Source organism: Dermacentor andersoni, chromosome 7 (genome assembly GCF_023375885.2).
Source record: "Dermacentor andersoni chromosome 7, qqDerAnde1_hic_scaffold, whole genome shotgun sequence".
NCBI classification, from domain to species: domain Eukaryota; kingdom Metazoa; phylum Arthropoda; class Arachnida; order Ixodida; family Ixodidae; genus Dermacentor; species Dermacentor andersoni.
Window position 1 is genome coordinate 97205627 of NC_092820.1, and position 7386 is coordinate 97213012.

Genomic DNA, 7386 nt, shown 5'->3' on the forward strand with positions numbered 1-7386 from the left:
TTCGCAGCAAAATGGGCATAATGGGATAAAAGTAGTCAAACAGTGACGTATGGTCCAACGCGTTGCACACACGGCATGGACACGTGCCATCTACATCAGCAGCAGCCTATTTTTTATGTACAGTGGATGACGAAGGCCTCTCGCTGCCATTCCTAATTACCCCCATGTTGCACTAGCTGCTTCCAACTTGCGCCTGGAAGCATCCTAATTTCATCATGCCACCTCGTTTTCCGCCTTCCTCGACGGCGCTTCTCTTCGCACCCATTCTGAAACTCTAATGGTACACCGGTTATCCATCCTATGCATTGCATGGCCTGCCAACTGTACTTTTTCTCCTAATGTCAATTAGACTATCGGCGATCTCCCTTTGCTTTATGATCCACGCTGCTCTCTTCCTCTCTAAGGTTACGCGTAAAACTTGTTTTTCGTTCCATCGCTTCTTGTGCGCTCCTTAACGTGTTCAGCAGCTCCTTTGTGAGCCTCCAAATTTCTGCCCCGTGTTAGCAACGGTATGGTTGGATACTTCCGTACTATTTTTGTTTTCAACGACAGTGGTTAGGTCTCATTCAGTATTTGGCAATTTTGTGCCGGAGTTTAGGGGGGAGGCGTACTTATCCAGGTGATTAAGCAGCTATCCTGCTTCATAACTGACGTATGACCTGAACTAGAAATTTCATGGCTAAAACTGAATGTTAATCCCGAGCTGCTACTTCTTCGTGTTTGCTATCTCCCTCCACCAGTCCTGCTAATTTTCCTCTCAAGTTTAACAAAAATCTTAGCTGGACGACCACAAAGTACTCTAACGCATGTATCCTACTCATCAAAGATCTAATTTATATAACCCTGCTCAATTGCGCAATAATCTTCGCAATTACGTTCAAAAGAAGTAGGTGCTAAAGAATTCCTTGACGTTTGCCTTTACTTTAAGGAATTGGTAAAAAACCGACACGCATACCGCGGGCTCCGGAGGACATTGTAGAACTTGTATTAGCAACACATGCCGAAAGCTTGTCAACCATTAACTACGTCCGCAAAATTATTGATCTCAAAGTAATCCATGCTGCCTCCACCTTTACTCCAGTATTCACGCGGTTCATCATGAGAGCGCATATGCCTCAGCAACAAGGGCAACTACGCGGCAACAAATGAAGAGTTACATAAGTTGGCACAACCTCGCTCTGGTCACCATGGTAGGGGTCCTCCACGCAAGGGTTTGCGTTAAAATATGCGCAAAAATACCATGTGCTGTAAAAGCCACCGGGGAAAATGCAGTCTTACATCTTTCAGCTTCCATTGTTGGCGTGGCATCGGGAGTGATGCCACGCCAACAATGGAGCGGGTTCACGTGAAATGCATTGTAAGTACCACTTCCGCATTGTGTTATTTTACGATACTTAGATGTCTACTATAGTTTAATATGCGACTTTTTTGCGATACCGGTAGATAGACACTCCAACTAAACTTTCTGGTGGCGTCGTCGTGGTGCTCCGCATATATTTATGTATATGTATGCCAAACCATTACATATGCCATAAATTCGTGTTATATTGCTCCACTATTAAATCAGTAATGTTCCTCAGGACAGGTCCTTGTTTCTTCTTTAAATTACACCTCAGTGTTTTGATAATCGCTGCCCCCACCAAAAAAATTTGACATTCCTCCCTACTTTCATTACCACTGAAAAAATATTGAGAAGATGGGGAGTTGAAGTGCTTCTTTAAGTAAGTCATCTGCAGCCCTTCCCACGTTATCTTCCCAAGCATAGCTTTCGAAATGCTGTGAATACATCTGTGAATACACTTGTGAACACATGTTTAGCGAAAGTGAAAAGTCACTCGATGCTCGCAATGGAGAGTAACGCTGCGTAGTAGCACACGTTGCTCAAAAGATTGCTGTTGCCCAATGGCGCGATGCTTGGGAATTGGCTATCGATGAAACTCAGCCTCTAAGTGTAGAATAATTCTTAATATATAAACGACCTACCAACGCATGTCTTGTGTGACATCTGTATCTTTGCCAATGAATGTGTCCTGTATCGCACAGTCAGTAAACGCTCTGACAAACTAACTCTCTAAAGTGATTGAAATTGCGTCTAGGACTGGTGTGACCAAATGTGCACGGATCTAAACCCGATAAATGAAAACTCGTGTCATTTAATCGAAAACATAATCCTGTCCTGCTCCCCTACACAATCTTTCACGGCAGGATAGAATTACCACGCTTATAAATACTTCGGCATAACGTTGTCAATGATCTAACCTGCAGCGCACATGTCACTAATGTCATATCTGCTGACAGAAGCATTGAGTTCTTAAAAGGACATCTACGTCACGCGCAACCATACGTAAAATTACTTGCCTGCAAGTCACTCGTACGCTCTAAACTGGAATATTCCGCTGCGATCTGGAGCCCTTACCAAAATATTTCTAAAAATATCCTGTAGTTCACTACATCATCCACCCTACATCAATCCTCCGGCATGCATTTAAATTCGCATTGGTCATCCCCTACAAGTCGCGACCGTGTGCGTGTACTAGTAGTTTTGCCTCGTAATTTTTTTCCACGCACAGCCTCGGACTGGAACGGCCTTCCACACGATATCGCTGCAATCACCGGCCCACCCACCTTTCTGAACTGTATAGCGGCTATGTTTCACAGCGAGCGAACGTGAACCTAAAGGTATTTTTCTTGTGTATTTATTTGTTTATATTTGTTACACGCCCCTTATGTAATACCAGCGATCCTGCGGGCCTGTGTGTTAATAAAGTTAACTGAAATGAAAGAAGGCGCTGTAACGGGGTTAGTAAAAAATTTAAATCTTATTGGGTAATTTTTTGGTATCGACATTCCAAGTGGCCATTGCTATCAAACCATAGAAGCGGCGTTTATTTCGTAGGACGACATCTGCTGGACCCCCTATCGATGCCCTTCACTGGCTAGCTATTTAGACTTAAAAGTCGAATTGAAACGAAGACCGAAAAACGTTCGGCTTCCTCAAAAAGGCGACCATATTTTTAATGCAATTTATTATAAAGCTGTATATTTTTCAGCCCTGGAACTACTATTCATGTACAATATTCGCAATGAAAGGTGTATATGAGCCACGCAAGGAAAACATGTAGAATCAGTTTTTAATGGCCAAACATCCATCAATGCCCAAGAAGCCAAGAATTAAGCAGTAGCTCTTTTCGCCTGAGAAAGCCGCCTGTAAGTGCGTCCTCGAATGCAAGAGAGAAACTTTTCAATAGAAAAACTTGTACGTTGGACTTGCAAGATGTGCATGCTAACCTGCAAGCTTGCCATGTTTAGGGGCAAGCTTGCATCAAGCTACAGCTGCAAGATGCCGATTGCGGGTAGAAGGTGACCCGCCAACATAATTTGAGCTCTTGGCCTCGCTAGTTCCAGCCAATTTGCGTGTTGCAAGCTTCGTCGTCTGTCAGAGCTTGTTTTGCTAAGACTGTATCTGGTCACATGTAGTTGGTCAATAAATACATTTGAATTATAGCGAAAAGTGCGGTGTAACCAAAGTAATTGTTAAAAACAAAATTACCAGCCAACGTAATTTACTATAAATAATTATTTACATGAAAATATTAACGTACAAATCTGTCTGACAAGAATTCTCACAGGACGTCACATTCGGCATTTACTTTCTGAGTCCAGCAGTACGTAGTCGACGACCTGAATTTGAAGTCTATAGTGTCATCTACAGACAAAGCGATACTGCCTGATGGAATATCAAGTCCCCACGCTTTAGGTTTACTTGAAGATGAAGCGACTATCCAGCCACACATCGACATCATGATTTCCGTCAGCGCGGAGGCGACCTGAGACTTGCAAGGCCTCGTCGAAAGTGATCGACGGTTGCTGATCGCTTAATAAATTCGTGTCGCATCACGAATCGTGCAATTACACCTAGGAAAAACGTATGTAATTAGGACAAAGGTATGCCCTGAATATGCACTCTTGAACAAGGGTACGGAGATCGCAGAGATGAAAGAAAAACAGTAATGAGTCACAAGTTTCTCCTCTCCAATTCTACCAAAACTGGAAAAACGGTAAGTGTACCTGAACGCGCTTTCGATATTGCTCCGAGTCTCCCAAGGCATACACAACAAGAGCTCGGAGGTATCCTGCAGCAATAAAAAGGACTGCTTCTTGTTGTCATCAACAATTCAACGAACACTAACTTTTAAGCGCATCACAATCTAGAAATAATGCGTTATAATACTCCCCCTCAGCCTCTAAGGCGTTTTGACTCGATAATGAAAAGCCGACGGAATGCTGCGCGACTAAATCGTGCAGCCGTCAAAAAGCCCTCAGGCGTGTCCAGTTGTCTTCGAAAAGAAGGTATGAAGGCAACTTCGACGGATTCGGCCCACCGGGCCGAATCTGCAATTTTTTTTTTTTCAATATATCTCAAGACTGGCTACAGGAAACTTGAAATCAATGAACTAAATCGCAGGAAGACCATGTTTATCACATCACACGTCCTCTTTGAGCTCATGTTCATGCCATTCGGGATTTACTCAACACCTGCAACTTTTCAGTGCACCATGCACACCGGTCGGCTCGAACTGACAGACGTACCTTGTCTACTTGGATAAGGTGTTTATTTTTTCCTTAAGTTTTCACGAGAAGCTAAGGCGCCTTCGGACAATTATCAATAACTCAGGTGTCCTACCCAACCTGCCGAAGGCAGCTGCCATTCCCAAATTTTCCCAGTCCGCCTAGGGGAACTTGTGTGCAAACTTCTGTGTCTGTATGCTCACTAGCTTTCTGTATGCTGTAGCTTTCTTGTGCATCACAGATCGCCTACTGTGAGTGGATGAAGCGGGCGGAACGGGTGGAAAACATTTAATTGGGCAGATTTACAAAGCACGGTCACATTGTACAAGGCTGAAAAACCCCGGCTCCCCGCTCTTCTTCGGAAAAACGTCCAACGGCTCTCACGGTTGCTTGACCTCGTTTCTGAATACAGCTATGTTTAGAGCTGAAGCTCACATCCCACCCCACCTAGAAGTCCAAGTCCACTTGGAAAAGAAAAACATTCGAGTTCCTTTGAAAGTACCCTAGTGCGTGATGAATGTGGTTTTCTCTTGGTCTTCCTCTTTCACTCTGATTTGCCAATATGGACAACACAAATCCAAGACCGCAAAGAGGGAGTTTCCAGCAAGGTCATCAAAAATGTCATCAGCCCGGGGAAGTGGCTGCAAGGCATTCACTGTCATTTGGTTCAGAAGTATATAATTCACACACAGCCTCTTTTTGTCATTTTGCGTCACTACCACTGCTGGGAAGCCTCATGGGCCATAGTATGGTCGGATGATGTCACTCTCAAGCAGAATCGCTGTCTGACGCTCGCGAAATTGTCTATCACTGGCTGTGTAACGGTACGGCTGTCGACCGCAGGGTTTGGCGTAAGGCAGCAGCTTGATCTCGTGTTCGATGCCTCCATAGAGACCGATGTCTTCAGGGCTGGTGCTGAACATACCAGCATGTCGTTGTACAATGTGCTTCACGGCTGCTTGTTCTTCGGGATTGAGCTGAGCTCCGAGGCAGATGTCAGTCAGGGGATTGTCAGGGACGTTATCAAGTGGGTCGGAAGGCAACGGGCTGGAGGAGCTTGTCTGGAGTGGGCTTGTGGGGCATGTGGTTTCCAGTTGAACTAGGGCTGCCTTGTTGAGCTGGCTCCACAAGGGTTATATCTCGTCCGGCTCATGCTCGAATTGAAGTGGCTCTGCCGTGGGCTGCGAGGGATCAAAACATGACAATGCAGATGTCAAAATTACTGCATTCGCCATTCTTGGCAATAGTTCCTCTTTGCACTGTACGACAACGTTGGTAGATGGTTGGCAGATCACAGGAAGCTTTGGAGGTTTGAAGTGGAGTTCAGCTTCAGCTACGTAAATCCAATCCTCTCCTAGAAAGAAGGGAAGGGCGTTCCGGTCAAGGACGGCTGCTTCGACAACTCCAGATAGAGGTGCAATGGTGATCCTCAAAAAGACAGAGCCTTCCGGCATGACGGAACTTCCACCAACGACAAGCAAAGGTGGCTTGGTCCACGGTTAGATGTTGACGTTTGATGCTAAGCTTGCTGCAAGAGTGGTGACATTTGAGCCGCTGTCTGGGAAAAAACTGATCTCTCCCAGTCCCTTGACTTGAGTGGTAGCGACGACTCATCTGAACTTGGATCCATACAGGGTGTCATCGACACAGCCAACACAGGCTGTTGGTGCTTTGGGGACTGTCGGCTTGTTGTCAGCAGAAGGTTGCTTTGGTGAAGTACATTTACTTGCAAGGTGACCCTTCTCTTGTAGCACACCGCATATCCCAAGTCTTTTCCTCTTCTGCATGCTGGGGAACCATACTTAGCTGAAGCGGCTTCGTACCTCGACTCTTGGTCCGCAGGTGGTAGGCTGTTAATACGAGGAGGCTGCGTCATGCCTGTGGTGTACTGAAACGTAGATGGTCGAGCAGTCTGCGAGGAATTCACCGTGCTGTCGATTTTGGCAGTAGCACTCTGGAGCTGGGGGCGTCCCGGCTGTCTTGCGAATTGCTCTGCTGACTGCTGAGATCGGATCAGGCGGGCGCGGTCCAATGCTCTGTCCACTTCGGACACAATGTTGAGGAAGTCGTCCAGGGCACGAGGTCGCTGAACAGCGATAGATGTGGCTCCCTGGTCGTCACGAATACCTTGAACGAGGTATTCGGTGCGTTCCTTGTCAGTAATGAGAACTGGACAGCGTGACAAGATCTTGAGCTTTGCAAAGGTGTACTGCTGCAGGCTCTCTCCGGCTTTGTGTGTGAGGGCTGTGACCTTCTGTTGCCACTGTATGAACGAAAGTTGCTCGCCGAATTGTTCTTGGAGTCCGGCCTTCCAGATGGACCATGTGGTAAGCTATCGCCCTGTTGAAGCATGTCAGTCTGCTGCGACTCCACGTAGCTTTTCTTGTGCTATAGCGAGGAGAGTTGGGTCTTCCTATTGTGCAAGTTGTTGGATGCACTCGAGCTCTTCTATCCAGTGCTCGAAAGTAGGGGTACCACTTCCATTGAAGGTAGGTAGCGAAGCTGAGAGGTCTGGTAGCGTTGTCACGTGCACTGGGTTCGCGTGAGTAGCTATCGTGGTCATCATAATGGCCATGTTTTGGTGAAGAAAAGCTGCCATGCGCTGCATGTTCTCTGCTGGGTCTGACGTGAAGGTTGGCATGGCTGGGAATGGCGTCGTAGGCGCTGGCATGGTCGGGAACGACGCTGGCACGCATGGCGCGGTTTCGTGGTTTGGCGGTGGGTCTTGCGCGGTATCAACCAGAAGTCGGTCGATTAGTTCCTCCTTGTTGCCGGTTGTGGAGACGTTTCGGCGTTGCAGCTCCGTTTTAATCAACT